Source organism: Antechinus flavipes, chromosome 2, assembly GCF_016432865.1.
Source record: "Antechinus flavipes isolate AdamAnt ecotype Samford, QLD, Australia chromosome 2, AdamAnt_v2, whole genome shotgun sequence".
In the NCBI taxonomy this organism is placed as follows: Eukaryota; Metazoa; Chordata; class Mammalia; order Dasyuromorphia; family Dasyuridae; genus Antechinus; species Antechinus flavipes.
In genome coordinates this window covers 414,084,668-414,102,904 of record NC_067399.1, presented here as the reverse complement: position 1 = coordinate 414,102,904, position 18,237 = coordinate 414,084,668, and positions in this window count along the sequence as shown.

Here is an 18,237-nt window from a genome sequence, read left to right as displayed (position 1 = left end):
TCTTAAATAAATTAAAATGCACTATATTTCTAGATATTTTTCATTTTCAAAGTCTTTATATATGTACCTCCCTATCCCCACCCTAATCAAATATAAACTCTTTTAGTATGGGAACTATATAAATTCATCTTGATATCTGCATTGCCTAACACATGGTTAAATAAAAAGAATTTAATAAATGTCAAATGAAGTAATCTGATAGGAATATGTTAAGGGTTCCCTTTGCTTAGAATAAAGAATATATCAAAGTAATATATCATTCAGAATTAGTTAATTTGTTGCTATAGAGGAAATAAGATATAGTTGAAAGGTCACAAAGTTGGGGAATCCTTCCCAACTTATTTTAGTCTTTAGAGTTCTGTCACTCACTCTGTACCTTGAAGATCTCTCTCTCTCTCTCTCTCTCTCTCTCTCTCTCTCTCTCTCTCTCTCTCTCTATATATATATATATATATATATAATGACTTCCTAACTGATCTTGTGGGGGGGCGGTTTAAGAATCAAATTAATTTGCATATTATAGTTCTTTGAAAACTGAAAAGTCCTATACTGATATATGATGGTGATCACTGTGCCACCGTAGAATGTAATAATTGTAGACCAGGATGCAGTGCTAGTATTAGTTTTTTCAGTTCCTCTGGTCATATTTCTTAAGAAATCAGGTTGAGGCAGCTAAATGGTGCAGTGAATAGAAGTGAGGAGGACCTGAGTTCAAATCTGGCCTCAGACACTCAACACTTCTAGCTGTGTGACCCTAGACAAGTCACTTAGCCCCAATTGCCTCAGCAAAAAAAAAAAAAGTCACAAACCTACATGTCTCATGACATCCCTATGACTGTATGATCTCAAACCAACCCCGATATTATTTGGGTGTAGGTGTTAGTGAGAATTTGAAGCATTTTGTATAATTGTGGTAACACTTGTCTAGAGAGCTATACAGAACAGTAATTTGTAACTAGGGGCATAAGATAATTCTTTATTTAAGACCAGATAGAGAAATTTGTCTCTATTTTTTTATGATGGCACTTCAAGTTATTTAAAGAAAAAATGAATTCTTTCAAAAACCATTTTTTTCTTTTTACAGCATATTCTATTTTTATTACCATAATAATTACTGCAATCATATCAACATGATGTTGTTAAGGGATAGGTCAATTCTCCAAGAGCCTCCACAGCTGTGGATCATAGCATCTGAAGGAGTTTTAGGGCAGCCTTTGCTGACACAGGTGTTGCAGACTGGGAATGAAATAAATTGGAGGTAGAGGGAAGAGGAGAGAGGTCAGACAATGCAATGGCCTCTCAGTAAGAGTGGTCAGAGAGCAGCAACAGCCTCTCAGTCTCCTTGTATTATCTTCTCACAAGAGGAGATCCATTCTGGGTTGGATCTCCAGCAGCCACTGTCAGATGGCTCCTGTGTATTCCAACAGCTCTCCCATGTATTTCAACATGATGTGAAAATATCTTACTGTTAATTTTGGAAAGAAAAAAAATACTTCATTACATTTCTTGTAATACTAAAATATGGTATTTGCTAATCTAGTGACTGCTTCAAGCTATGGAAAATACTTATGATTGTAAGTTAGAGTTGGGCTTTAGACATTAACCTTGTTGGAAAGTGCTGAAATTTTGCTATAGGTATAGTGGTCTTTGATGAGAAGTGAATGATGTATCCTTTATCAATGGCATTTGGTGAACTGCATAAACTCCTCAAATCTGATTACTTTAAATTGTTGACATGCTGTATTCTGAAACTTGACAAGATAACCATAGGTGGATCATTTAGTTCCTTCAACAAAATAAGCTTATTATAATTTATCACTCAAGCTTGATACTATCTATCTATCCCCATCTCCCTCTACTCCTTATCATTCACTTAGCCAAAACTGTATTTTCTTTAACATCCTATGTTTTCTTAGAGAATGAAAAATATTTTTATCTTTAATTTATTCTCTTTTCATAATGTCTTATGTCATAATAATGGTATGATGATACTTACTCATCTTCAAGATCTAGTTAAATGGTACTTTTTCTATTAAAGTTTTCCTATTTTTTCCTCTACTCAGGATGGAAATGCTATGAAATAACTTATCCTTTTGTACTTCTGCTGCTGTACCATCACATTCTACTTCTATATAAGTATTATTTTTACACATATTCAATCTCCTTTACTAGAAGAAAAACTCCATGAAATCAGAGGACTATAGCATCTTGTGCAGTGTTTTGAAGAAAAAAAAGTTAATATTGAAGTGAAGAAAGTTTTTAAATAATTAGAGTTCTCTAAAAGCAAAATAGGTATTTCAGAAGGTGGAGAGTTCTCTGCATCAGAGGACTTCGAGCAAAGGTAGAATGAATATTTATCAGCTATGTTGTAGAGAGAACTATTATTTAGATATGGGTTAGGCCAAAGCTATTTAAAATATGGGTCACAACTCTCTCTGCAGCTCCATAACTGAATGTGGGGGTCATGAAAAATTTGGCAATAATAAAATGTTTCTGAATGTAACAACCAAAAATTAATTAAGAATCAAAGGTGTAATGAATCCAAGGTGTTTTTGGCAGTGCTTTTCTGTTTTGCATCTTGCGAATTCACTGCAGCCTTAGTTCCAAACACACATGTGTACTTTGCATTGTGCATGCACGAACACTGCCAGAAATACCTTGGTTCAGATTCAAGATGGGGTTGTGTAAAATTGTCTTAGGTGAAAAGGGGTTGTAAGTAGAAAAAGTTTAAGAAGCCCTAGGTTAGACTAAAAAGTCTTGGATAGTCCTTCCTTCCTGAGATTCTATGATTCTGTGAAATGTTAGATGAATGAATGAATGGTAGAATGACATGTACCATTAGAGAAAGTGATCATACTAAGGCTTAGAAAGTACCATTAGTCAAGCAATATTTATTAAGTACCTTTTTTAAGGCATGTCACATTAAAGAAAGGTAATTTCCTGATGTTCTCCCCTTCCCTTTAAAAATAGCTACATGTAAAAGCATGAATGAGATTTCTTAATTAAGTTCATTTAGGGCTAGAGGGAAAACTTTTGGATGAGGATTTTCCCTTTCCTTTTTTTTTAAAGAATACAAATGATGGGTTGGGAAAAAGCATCAAGTAAAGACAAAGCTTTTTTTAGACAACCAGAGTGTTAAAGACAAAAATAACATATGGAAGGAATAATGCTCCAGGTGTTTTCATGTAGCAGTAGGACATGCAATATATTCTAGCATTATATAATTAAATGTATATCAAGACACATTTAATATAGCACACAAATTTGTAAAGCTAAGATGGGAAAGCAACAGGTTCAATGGAAAGGGAGCTAGATTAGAAGATATATAATATGGATTCAATTCCTGGTTCAGCAACCTGTGTGACTTAGGCAAATCCCTTATGTAACAAAATTTTATTGTCTTCATTTATAATATGAGAGTATTGAGTTAAATAATATCTATGGTTTCTTCCAGCTTTAATTCTAAATTATAGGATTTTCCTTTGGGGAAGGGAGTGGTTCTAAACTTGTGACTTCATTAGTGTAAGCAATTTCTGGGGAGGAACTTCCCTCCAACATTGCAGATTAGGGCCAGCCTGAATTTTACAGTCTCAATAGCCAGAGGACATCAATGACAGGTTAAATGATTTTTTCTGGAACCACACAGGCAATATGTATTGGAAGTATTATTTGAATGTTCCTGAATTATAGGCTAAACATATCCATTCTTCCATATTGCCTCTCATGATCTTATGATCTCAGATGATATATGACTGGCATATGTCCAATGGATATATTGTCTAACATCAGCATAGTCTTGAGTTTCCATGAAGATAAAGGAGAAACTCTTTTTTTTTTTCTTTGCAAAACATATAATGAAGACTTCTGTAAATAGGGGGAAAGTCCATCACTATTATGTAGTTCCTTTGTTCATGGAGAAGAGGCTCCAAGATTGTGCTGGAGTCAGTTTAGAATTGCAACAAGCTGCTAAACTTTCAGAGCGAGCCTGTACATCTTGTAAATCAACAAATGCTACAAATTAGACCTTGATTTATTGCTTTGTTGAAATATAGAGTTGAGAAAATAATTAGAAAATGCTAATAACCCAGACTAAACTTAAAATACATTTTTTATGTAAGAAATCTAGTGTTAAACACTCACTAACACACTGCTGAGGAGCCCTCAATTAGGGATCTTAAAGAAACTCATTAATGTACGGCATCTACAATACATGCATGAATTGGTGTTGTGAATGACAAATATTTGAAATCACAATTTTAAAGCTTCGTGTCAGGAAGGGCTCTTTTATTCTAAATAAAAAATGGTTAAAGAAAAGATGGAAAGTATTACCGGGAACCTGAGCTTCCTTTACTTTATTCTTTGTGAAAGAGTTAGTTAATGTGACTGAAAGAGTTTCTGACCTACAAACTCCTTTTAAATAGAAAGAGCAAAAGCTTCCTTTTAACAATAAAATATCACCTTGAGTGCCTAATATATGAATAATCCTTGTTTTAGGGATCCTTTCCAGCAGTAGCCAGGGTACTCTTGGAGGACTTGTTTCTTATGTGGATTGTTGATCCTTCCAAGCTAATCTGGGAACTTCAATATTTCAGGTCTCTGATGCTTATTCCAAGGGTAGATATTTCCTCTTACAGACACATGGACTCACAATTTGCAAACCAAAAACAGTTTTAAAAATTAGTAGAAACAGGAATGAAACTTCTAGTCCTTCTTCCTAACATAATATAATTCTCAGTGATCTACTTCTTTTTTTTTTTAATACAACATATTGTTATTTATTATTGTATTTGTTCTTCATAAGTTATCAAGATAAAACTGAAAATGCTAAAAGTAACACCTAAGCAAAATTATTCTTTTAATAGCTCTTTTATTTTTCATAATTATAACTTTTTATTGACAGAACCATGCCTGGGTAATTTTTTATAACATTATCCCTTGCATTCACTTCTGTTCTGACTTTTCCCCTCCCTCCCTCCACCCCCTCCCCCAGATGGCAAGCAGTCCTATACATGTTAAATATGTCATAGTATATCCTAGATACAATATATGTGTGCAGAACCAAACAATTCTCTTGTTGAACAGGAAGAATTGGATTCAGAAGGTAAAAATAATCCGAGAAGAAAAACAAAAATGCAAACAGTTTACATTCATTTCCCAGTTTTCTTTCTTTGGGTGTAGCTACTTCTGTCCATCATTGATCAATTGAAACTGGATTAGATCTCTTTGTCGAAGAAATCCACTTCTATCAGAATACATCCTCATACTGTAATGGGCTGAAGCTTGAGTTGATGCACTGAGGTCCCAAGAACGTGAGGCTAAATAGCAATTGGATAATACTCTATTAATATATGTTTAAAGAAAGAATGGCCCCGCCCATTCTCTGTGCATGTTTGATGTGTTATATAGAAAATGACATAGAGATGATTTGGTGGGTGGAGTGAGAGAGGCAGAGGCACTGCTGGCCGGATTCATGTAGCGATTGCTCTCACTTCGTATTGCCATTCCCCTTCACCTCGGCAAAGAATAAAGCTCAAAGATTTTCCCTTATTCTGACTCTGGCTGATTTTAATATACTCTGGTTGCTAATGTGGTCATCACATCATACAGTTTCATTGCTGAAGTGTATAATGATCTCCTGGTTCTGCTCATTTCACTTAGCATCAGTTCATGTAAATCTCTCTAAGCCTTTCTGTATTCATCCTGCTGGTCATTTCTTACAGAACAATAATATAATGATCTACTTTTTTATATCATTCTTTAATGTACATTTTACTGCCTTACATAGAGTTGAGATTTTTTTTAATCATTCTGGTGTTCTTTGAAACAAATATGTTTGTACAGTTCTATTAATACCCCATCACCATCCCCAACATTATAGGCTTCCATTAATGCCTGTCACTTTCCTGTGCAGCTCTGTTTCTTGCAGTTCTCAAATGCTTCCTGAAGATGATAGTACTTTGTAACATGGTGCTTTCTATATCTCTTTGATTGATATTCTACCTTTTTCAGCTTTCAGCAGGTGATGCCTCCTTCTTTTCCCTTGTGCACTCTTTAATGACTGGCCCTTAAGGGATGAATACTTTAATTGTGTTTATAACTCAAAAATGGACATATGAACATGAATATCTCTATTTTTGAAACCTTTTATAATCCAAATTTAAGGCTTGCATACAAGAATTCTCTTTGTGGACTATAGGAAATCTTCCATTTGCCTTCTGTTCTATTCTCTCTTCCCAATTCCACAAAAACTCAGGGTAGCTTAATATTATTTGGGTTCTCTCTCCTCTATCTACTTGAATACTCTATTTAATGTTCTGGTCAAGACTTTCTGTTGAATGTAGGGATCTGAAGGAGAGTCTCACTTGTTTCTCATTTGATTTTCCCTTTCCTTCACCTTTCCCTGGACATGTAGGCAGTTATTTAAATTATCCTGTGGCTGCTTCCTGAAAAATCTGCACAAAATGAGTAGGAACTAATCTCTCTAAATGCTGTTTATGAAAGGAGAAAGATTTACAATTTTTTCTTTATAAAGCAATTTAAGAAACTTCTTCATTTGTTATTAGTCACAACTTCTCTGCATTTCAGTTTCTTTACTTATAAAACAAAAGGTTGGAAGATAATTATTTTTAAGGTCTCTTTCAGCTCTAAATTCTATATACCTCTAATACCACTCATGTTTTTGGCTGTTTGGGATTTTAAATTTACCTTCTTTCAAGATTTCAGTAGTTAAAGACCTTATTACTTTAATTATCATCAGTAATTAAATATCTTATAAAAACAGTTATGATAATAGCTTATGCCTTCCAGGTTTATTGTGAGGATAAAATGAGATAATATTTGCAAAACACTTTGCAAACCTTAAAGTATTATATAAATGATTGTTGTTACTATCATTATTTTAGAACTTTTTATCCTTCTTTAAATCCCTCCTTTTGTCCTCAAAACATCCTCAAAAGCAGGGATTAATGTGACAGACTTTCTGTGAGAGTTCTCAGGGATGGACTCCATGGACACTAGAGTCCAAATGATATTTCCTTTCTTTTTGTCTTTACCAGTATTCATAGATGTTTTTTTTTATTAGTTAGTTATTCCTCATACTTTTCAGCAATGTTATTATCCTCAGATGGAAAATGAAAGTAAGGTTACAGATGTTTGCATCCATTTCAGATTCCTTGGCATCTTCTGCCATGTGGCAAGGGTTGGTTCATTGATTTTTCCCTTAAAGACTTGGCATGATTTTCCAATTAATAATCACATTCTCTTTGTTAGAATTTCCTTAAAATTAATAAAAAATGTGCAAAATGTACTTCTTTACTTCCTACTGTATTCAGTTATGTGGTGGTATTAATGGGGAAGGTATCTTGTTGAATTACTAAATGGTTTTCCCTATTTCTGTCAATTAACTATGTTTCACTCATTGGTAGACTAATTCTTGATTGTACTTATTGCAAAATACTTAACTATTTCCCTCTGAACATATGTCTTCTGCTTTCTTCTTTTTGGTTATCTCCAAGCCCTTAATTTCATATTCTGGATGACCTTCTTTCTACCTTATTCAAATGGAAAATGGAGATTATCCTATGAAAGTTTCTCCAATTTTACCTTTTTCCTTCCCTCAAGCTTACCTCCTTTTTCCTTTGTATAATTTGCTTTTCCTCCCTAGTTCATCTGAGTTTTCAGAATTCACTCAGTACCAGCTGTACATTACAATTTTCTACACTCCATTTTTCTTTTCAAATCTTTTTATCTTATTTCTTATCTTTCCCTTTAGACTTCAAATGACCCATAAGGATTTCCCAATCATGTCAATGCCTTAAAGATACCTTTTGTGGCCTTAAATAAGTTAACAATGTAATATATATTTTTAAGTTGATTTGGGTTTGGATGTTAAAAAGCAGTTAATATGTTTGGTATTTCAATAGCAATTATATGGATCCACCAGAGAAGTGCTCTCTTTGAGATTTTCGGGGGGGGGTCCCCAAATCCTATTTTGCAAAGTTTCTTTTTACCTTCCCATTTGTTACACTTAAACATAAATGTAACATATGTGGAAACAGAGTGATGGAATAGATAGAGTTCTGGGTGTAGAATGAGGAAGAAATAAGTTATAATATTAACAGATAAATGACCTTAGGCAAAACAGATAATTGCTTCAGTTTCTTTTATTCTCATGGATGGGTTAAAAAAAGAGAAAGAGTGTGGCATAGTGTTTTGTTGACTGTTTAAGATTTAGGAAGGCCTAATTTCAGGTCCTACCTCTGATATATACTAGCTATGTGACCTTGGAAAAAACACTAAATGTCTTGGTCTTGGTTCCCACAAGCAATCCTCTAAGATTTCAAATTATAGTAAAGTTTTTGATTTGCATGAATAGGATGAGTTTTTGCACTGGGAATTCAATAGATCTCAAATAACAACTCTGCTTTCTGTTCATAGCAATCATTTCTTATTGATAAATGGGAAGAAAATAATACTTTTGACAGAACAGGGCTAAAGTATATTATATTTCAAATTATTTTCCGTCTTTGTTCTTCCACAGGCCTTTGCTATGATACTTCTTAAATTTGGTGAATGTTTTTTTTTTTTTCCTAGAAATAAATTAAGCACATTTGGATCACACTATTATTAAATAAGGATGTGAATGCTGAGGCTAACCAGATTTTTTACATATCTCTTTCAATTACACATCTTGAGTACAAGCACATGTTTATAAATGAATAACTCTAGTAACTCATTAAAAGTTGCATAGTAACATTTGGCATTTAATTAACCATTACTATCTCAAGCCTAGTCTTGAATATTGAGATATTTAATTTAAAGGATACTTAGCAGTAGTTGGTGAGAAGGAGAATACGTAATTTTCAACCATAATGCCATGATGCCCTAATATTTTCCCTTATTGTTTAGAATGTCATGTTCTTTACCCCATTATCTTCTCTTTGATGTCCTATAGAGTTTTTACATGCAGTATGACAACATCTGACATTTATTAAGCCCTTTACAATTTAGACATTTTCATGTCCATTATTTCATTTGGTTCTTTAAATGGCAACTCAAGCCAAGACTTAGAGAATTTAATTGAGACACAAACATTCTCCAACAAAATAGAAATGATGGGTATCTTGGGAGAGAGTGAACAAGTCAATAAAAACACTATCATTTATTAAATTCCTCCTCAGGGCCACACACTGTGCTAAGTCCTAGAGATTCAAAGACAGGAGAAAAAAATCCAAGCAGTCTTTGTGCTAAAAGAAGTTTACAGTTTAATGGAGAGGCAACATGTGAACAATTATATACAAAAAAGATATATAAGATAAATTGGAGATTATTAACAGAGGGATTGAAAAAGATTTCTTATAGGTCAAATTTTAGTTGGAACTTGAATAGCAATAATAACAAAATGAAACTGAAAATTCTATGAAATTATGAAGTCTGATTTCAAAGAAAGCATATGAGATTATACCTCTTTCTCTTCTTTTCAGAGATTGATGATAAGTAGGAAACTGCATATAAGTTTTTAACTTGGTTGAATTGTTGATTTTGTTGAATATTTGTTTGTTCTTTGTGATTCTTTGTTATAAGGAATGCTTTTCTGGAAGGAAGGAAAGAGAGTGAAATAGAGGAGATATCAAAATTAAAGATGACAATAAAATTTTAATTAAAAAGGGTAAATTGGAGAGCCTGCCTGAAATGGAGATAAATAGATTTAGATTTGAGAGATGTGTTCAAAGTCTATCTTCGACACTTGAAGGAAAGTCATCAATGACAATGGAGTACCACATTTGAATTGTATTATTGTGATCTCTGACTTGAAATATAAAAAAAAAATATAAAGATGAGAAGAATATGAAGAGGGGAAGAACACTGAGGCCCAATTGAATATGCAAAAAGAAATTTATTCTGAAGATAACATTTTCAAAGCATTGAGGAATCTTTGCTCAGGATAGCTGAAAAAAATAGAATAACATATGTTTGAGAAAATAACAGAAGATGATTTTATTAGAAAACAACAGCAACAACAACTGTCTAGAAAATGAATTGGCCATCAGTCCCTATGGATAATCATTGCCAAAAAATATTTATGAGGAGAACCTCCATATGTATCCAGGATGTTATTAATGAAGTTAATGAGAAAGATGTGAAGAAAAGAAAGGGAACAGGCAAGCTTTCATAACATATAACATACTACATGCTTATAATTATACATTTAATGGAAGGATAAGGAAATATAGGATTCTATGGTTTATATTGTTGATTTAATTCAGTAGAACAAAGATGTTACCTTAAAAAATGTCTTCCACCAAGCAGTTTCCCATCTATATCTCAAATTTACACAAGATTCTAGAAAAGTCACAATAACTTCTTTTCAACTATTCTCTAATTATTAATGAATGAGGCATATATATTATCACCCAAAATTATCATTTTTATTATGATTGACATCCCATATATTTCTGTTTGTAGATAACATTGTATTGATTACACCAAATCCCAGTACCAAATAAAAACTTTTGTTTAAGATTCATAATTACTAAAACAAGTTTGTTCTAACTGCATACACAGGAATAATTAGGTGGATGCTTAGAAACCAACTCTATGAGTCCACTAGTACATATGTTATAGATATACATTTCAGTGAAGTGAAGTTACAGGCACTATCCCCCTTCCCCACTCTAAAATTATCTGTGGTTATAATAAAAAGTTCTCCAACCATAGAAACTTATAGGAAAGATTGGGATTCATATTCAAAGGAGGACATTGAAGTAAAAAAGCTTCTCCAAGTCCAAAGTATAATTTTAAATGGATACAGGCCCAGAAACAATTTATGGAAGAACTTAAAAATAAAGAACCTTGACACAATAATATCATGAAATAATTAAAGAAAATTGTGCTGAAGTGATACAATAGGGGAAAGTAGAAATAGAAAAAAATCCACCAATCACCACCTCAAAGAATTCCTACAAGTAAAATCCATAGGAGTATTATTGCCAAATTTTGAAACTCCCAGATCAAAGAAAACATTTTACAAGAAACAAAGTAAAAACAACTCAAACATGCTGGAGCTATAACTAGAATTGTACAGTATTTATCAATGGCTGCAATAAAAGATTGCAGGTTCTAGAATATTATATATTGACAATCAAAAGAACTAAAGATATGGCTGAAAATATGATATCCAGCAAAATTGGTATAATACTGAATTTAAAAAAATGGAGATTCAACAAATTATCAAATTTTCAGATTGGTTCAAACAAACCTAACTCAACAAAAAATTTAACATAAAAAAACCAGCATCAAAGACTAATTTCAAGGGACCAAAAAAAAAAAAAAAAGACAAATTGTTTATGTTTAATACATGGAAATGTAAAGTGTATATCTAAAATTGATATCAGTAACTGGGTATTCAAAAGAAATATTAGGAGAAAGCTGAGTATGATCTGACTCTAAAAAATAAAATTGTCTAGGAAAAAATAAAAATAGCAATTATGCGATACAAATGAGGGGCAGAGGAAGAAGTGACACAGAGGCATCAGAGGGAGTGGAAGGCTGGTAGTTCTGGAAATTTACTCACCTCCAGAATGGATTAAAGAGAGAACAATGCACACATACACACACAGACACAGACACATAGACACACTCACACATATCATAAAGAGCATAGTGACTTCTAAAATCTATAAAGAAATAAGGGGGAGGGGATAATATAAGATAGGATATAGAATGTAGTACAGTGGGACAAGGCATGTAGATCAATGGGAATGAGGGGGAAGGTGGGAGAGGGAAGATAAGAGAGGGGATCCATGGGAGGGGGAAGGCAAAGTAATAGTAAGGCAAGTTAAGGAGTAGAACTAAGATTAACAGGAAAAGGCAATAAGAGGTACATACAAACACTACAATAAGAATCAGGGATAGAATTTATTAGGAAAAAAACAGTTAGTAGTTATTGATCTCAGAGTCAAACTTAAAGATTCGATCAAGACAAAAATATACATTATATGCCAGTCATATGAATATTGTTTTAGATGCACGTCAATGAATGTGTAAATGCATGTGTGTGTATATATGCATGCATGTATGTATATGTGCATGTGCATATATAAATATATCTGTGCTTAACTGAAGCCTGCTTAGGAGAGGTGGGGGATAAAAGACGAAAAAAAAGAATAAAGTTAATAGTGCACAGCAGACAACAGAAGAATAATCTACAAGGAAGAAAAAAATGGATAGTCAGGAATATAATGTCTTCATTCATCAATAGGAACACTAAAAATACCTCTCAAATAGAGGTGTGAGGACCAAATGAGACAACATATATAGCATTTTGGAAATTAGAAAAAAAAAACTATTTAAATGCTATCTATTATTATTATCCTCATTGTGTTTCTACTTATTTCACACTATGTTGGTTTGTGAAAGTCTTTCCATTGTTTTCCTTACAGTCTGAATGCATAGAAGTATTTCATTATATAAAACACCTTAACTATGTTTAGCCATTCCCTATCAATATTTATTCACTTTGTTTCTAGAGTTTATTTCCTACTATCAAAAAATGCTCTTCAGAATTTGGTATCTTTATTTCTGTCTTTAACCTCCATGTGGTAATGGGACTGCTGGATTAATGGGAATTAACTCTTTAGTAACTTTTTGTAAGTCCAAATTTCTTAATGGGGAAGTTTGGTTAATATAACCACTGATGACATGTATTATTTAAGGGTTAGTTTTATGTACTTAGAAAGGGAAATAAGAGCCAGGATAACTTTATCCAAAAAAATATATTAACATTGCTTTGTTTCCTTTTGTTACTAGTCCAACACACCAGGAAAATGCCAGAGATATAGTCTATATGACTTTTATCAGGTAAGACTCTCTTGCTACTGAACAATAAATGTAGAATTGCTGACAGTATAGTTAGATGGTTGAATTATGAGATCCTAAGTAGATGGATATTAGTGAATGGATATTTAAGGTTTCTAGCAAAATATTTCAGGAATTTGTTCGATCCTATTATGTTCAATAATGGATGAAGGTAAAAATGCTATGTTTACCACTTTTTCGGGTGACAAATAGCTGTAGGAGAATATCTAATGCATTGTATGACAGCATTAGAAACCAAAGAGATCATGACAAATTAGAACTATGGATTGAATGGCAGATGACATTTAAAAATAATAACTATAGATTCTTATAGTTGGCTTCAGATTCTATGGTTTTTATAAAAAATTAACCTTGCACAGTATTTAGTGAAGACATGTAGAAGAAAATTGTAAACAAATTAAGGGAATTGGAAGCCAGAGTGCATCAGTCAAAGAAACTGAAGATATTAAGCTTTGTTGAAGAGACTTATGGACGGAATTATGAGGTAGTAGAATTTTTTTTTAAAAAACTGACACTTGATGGATATTTGTTAGGGAGTGAGGTAGAATAGATTTCTGCTTATTCAGAGACTGAATTAGATGGCCCTCAATTTTATAATTCATAGTGTAAAGAGACAAAAATAGCCTGACCATTAATAGACCCTGATTAAATTCAGTATGAGGCAATGCATTATTCCAAAGCCATTAGCTTCTTCACACAATTTAAATTGCCATAAATTAAATCTGCATGAATGACTTAAGACATTGAGGCATTCAGAAATTGAAGAAACATGCTATAATTAGGTGGTGATAGAATTGGCAGAACTAGAATGTAGCTCTCCTCACTTACAATTCTCTATTTTCTGTGCCAAATTATTGTAAAGGAAAGATTGATCATGGCAGTATCCCAATCAATCTGATAAGTTTTCATGTGCTTGAATCTTTTGGAAAGGACTTCGTAAGCTTATTAGGAGTCAAGCTTTTCTAGGGACTTTTGACTGTATCACCTTACAGATGATGAACATGTGCATAGACAAATTGTTGAGAGGACAAAAGACTATTATGTTTTTCAGTGATATTACTATTAAAATGAACTTGTAGGTGAATAGCTGAGCTGTGTAAGTTTCGGGAGATGATTTTAATGGATTGGAACTTTCCTCAAGATTAATTTTTTGCTTCATACTCTTTAGAAAATCAAACCTTGGGAAAAGACTCATGCATCTCTGATCACTTATATAAAAAGCAAACAAACAACAAAACCAAACCCAAACTTTATGGGACACCTTTATTCTGTCTCACCACCATCCCCATTCCCATCTTTCTTCTGGAAAGACACTAAGATTACATTAGAAGAGGAAGGAGTTACTTTTGTGTCTTTCAGTATGGTGAGGTGTGTATGCTTATTTAAGTAACCTGAGAGCAGGACTCTTGAATCAAGTTCTTTGACATCTCCTGCTTTATTTTTTCTCTCATGAACATTAGTCAGAGCCTGGAAAACTGAAAATAAACCTTTTTTTGCATTGCTGATGGTTTGTCAGGGATTAAAATATTGAGTTGAAGCTAATAAATGCATTTTCATATGGATATGTTGTAAGTAATACTTGAAAGTTAATTTTTTGAACATAAGTAGGAGAGTAGAAGAATACACCTTGTTCAATTTAAAATGATCTAGGAATTTTAAGGAATAGGATATTCAATATGAATTGACAATATGATTTGGACAGGCAAAAATGCTGATGCAATAGTAGTCTATTTGAAGAGAAGCATTGTGTTCTAGATCAGAATGATGATAGTTCCACTGAGTTTTGCTGTTATCAGTCCATACCTGCAAAATTTTATTACGTACCACATTTTAAGTAGGACATTGAAGTGTCCATTAGAGGGCAACCAGGATGATGAAAGGACTCACTGGTATGCAAGATGAGCAGTATTTGAAGTAATTGTATCTGTTTAGTCTGAAGAGAGAACCTATCGGTATAGGAGTAGAATAAGAAACATAATGACTATTTTCAAGTATTTAAATGGCTCTTTTATACAAGTGAGACTAAATATATTGTCTATAGACCTAGAGAGTTTAAGTAGAAGCAAGAGACAGAAAGTAAATTTAAACTTGATATAAGGAACAACTTTACAACATTTCTTAGTAATCAAAATCATCCTCAAATGCTAGATAGTGCAGTAGAAAGTATGTTGAATTTGGAGCTAGATAACTTGGGTCGAAATCTCAGCTTGACTATTATATGACCTTGGCCATATAATTTCATTGATTCATAAATTTTATGAGAGGTGTGTTTCTCTGAGCTCTGGTTTCTTCTTCTGAAAAATGAAAGTTCTTGAACTAGCCTCTAACTTGAAGCCTGTGAATTTGTTTTAAAAAATATTTTGATAACTATATTTTAATATAATTAATTTCCTTTGTAATTCTATGTATCTTATTTTTATTCATAAAAAAACATAATTCTGAGTTCATAGGTTTTACTTGATTTTCATAAGCATCTTTGACACAACAAAAGCTATTATCCTGTGCTTTAGGGACTCTTCTAGTTTTGAATCAATGGTCTACTACTTTTTTCCTCCCAGTTTCCAATGCCTTCCCTTCTCTCAAAGTCATACACACACATATACACATATGCACACATGTGTATACACACACATATGCACATGTATGCATATTAATGTATATATAATGTATAGAGTCTGTATATACATATTATAATTATGCATATAAATATTTTCTCTATATTATGTAAATTCTTTAAGAACAGACAGTATTTTCATTTTTGTCTTTATTTACTCAATAACATATTTTCTGATATGTAGTTGCTACTTAAAAATCTTTGTTGATTGATTAATTGATGGAGAGTGTTCCTACTCAAAGGACCAGATGACAAATTATAAGGTATAATGTATAGGGATTCTTTGTAAGATATCTTTTTTTGATACTAGGTGATCTCTGAAGTGTTTTCCAAAATTGATTCTATATTTTTATAAAAATTAACTTCGTGTAGCATTTAATAGCAATAGTGATTCTCTTCTTGATGGGAAAAGTATACCCTTTTTTATCTCTGATACTTTAACTTGGTTATCTAAGTTTTTTGATACCAAAGTTCATTTTCTTTCTTTTATTTGGCCAGTGAGATGATAATATCTAATTGGTAGAATCTGATTACTCTTACTGGCCCAGGCCTTGTCAATCGATGCTGAGTGAGTTACTTGTGGTTTCTGGGTGTGTGTATTTAGAAAAATTGTCCTTCCTTTGGTAAGGGAGATACTATCATAACCATTAAAATTCCTATTAAACTGGAAAGGTCTCAAGGACCATATGTCTGTTATCATAGCACCTTCTTAGTTAAGTGCAGAACATTGCCAAAGGGCAAGACAACTTGTGATGAATTTTTCTAGTCACAGCAACTCACAAATACAGTTCCCTAATGTATTGAGTGGGTTATGATTTGCCCTTATGTCAGAATAACTCATGCTAATTAAATCATGGATACTAGAGGTGTTGAAGAATTTATAACTTTTGGGAAAGGGAATTTGAAGCTATAGGAGTTGTTTCTGTACTTCATGGAAAGGTTTTATAAGGTTAAGGCTATAGGCAAAAAAGACCAATAGAATTCTTCACTGTTACCATGGATAACAAAAAATGATTTGAATTCAGTCTCAGTAAATTGAACATAGTCATTTTCAAAGGTTTTTCACCTTCTTTTGAACATGTAGAATCTGACTGATTCACTCAGGAATTTTCAGAGTAGGAAGAAAAGAAGCTTGCCAACTTGGAGGTGGTCCTTACAAACTATAATGGGGAGGCTATATGTATTTTGTATTGATCTTTCCAGTATATTTATGAATCAGTTATTTTCCATAGCTCTGACTAATTTTTTTACATGATTTCTAATGCTTTAGCTTAGTTATGTAAGTTTTTTTGGATCCTAAAATTCATTTTCCTTCCTTTATTTGGCCAGTGAGGTGATAATAAGTAACTAATTGAATCTGATTACTCTTACTGAACCAGGTCTTATCAACTGATGCTTGGTAAGTTACTTGTGATTTCTGTGAGGTGTGTGTATATAGAAACACTGTCCTTCATTTGGTAAGGGAAATGCTATCATAACCATCAAAATAAGCTATTCTATATCTTTAACCACAATGCCATAAATGCAAGACAGAAATTGTACTCTGAATAATTGAAAAAGCATTTATGATTCATGTAGGACATCACACTTAGAATATTAAACTCATCCTTAAGCATATTATTTTCCCTGATCGTCAGAAATTCAAATTTATCTTTCAACAGTCTTAGCTTGATCTTAGAAATGTTGTTGTTTAGGTTTGTTTTCAGAAAGCAGATCATCAGAACATCAATCAAGTAACTAGAATGTCTGCTTTTCTTTTTTTTTTTAAAGCTACATTTTTGTATTTTTTTCCTAAGAGCCAACTTTTCAATATTCATGTAGTAATAAAGATAGGGTGTTCTGTGGCTTTGATAAGCTTAAGACCTTTATAAAAGCATGCTGGTATTTAATCCTTTTCATTCCTAAAAGAAATAGAATGATCTGTTGCTTTTTGTGATACTGTATGGTTTAGAATTGCAGAGATAAAAAACCAGTGGTTTGACAAGTAGTATCATAAATAAATCCTGTTTATAAACAGTACCTGTTTATAGCAAAATTTTCTCAATGAAATTTGAAGATCCTTTGGTTTTTTTATGTTACTATAAAACTTTTTACTAAACAGACTCAATTAAAATTAAAGCATTAAAACATCCTTAAGTTGTTAAAATTTTGATTATGTTTTGTTCATCCTCATTTACCATGAAAAAAATAGTCAGACTATAGGTTGTATTTATAACTTGGATGTTCCATTCATCTTTAACTTGAGTTTGACAGTGCAAAATTTACTTTTTCTCAAGGGCACAAAGGTCAGTATTATTTAATTTTTCTTGCATGCATGAATTATTTTGGAGGCTGGGCAAGACTAATATCACTTTAAGAATGGACACTTCAGTATTTTGAGAGATTTTTGCCTTTAATGGGGGTGTTAAACAATTAATAACTGCTTTTTGAATCTCATCCAGATAATGCCATTTAATGCCATAAGTTTTTTAAGACTCTTAAAATGTTAATTTCAATAGCAAATATATATGAAGCAAGGGACTTAGAGATCAAACACATGACTTGGAAAAGCAGAGAAGGTTTAGTGTTGTTGGATAAATCAGACCATTCAGCACTGATTTTTTGAATCTTATGGTCAGGGCAAAATGTAATAGAAAAGAAAATTTAAATCTATTTATCTTGGAAAAGGTGAATATAAACCTCTTTTGTTTCTATTTGGGCTTTAATGGAATAAGTAATATTTGGGTAGATTTTATTGTGTTTTCCAA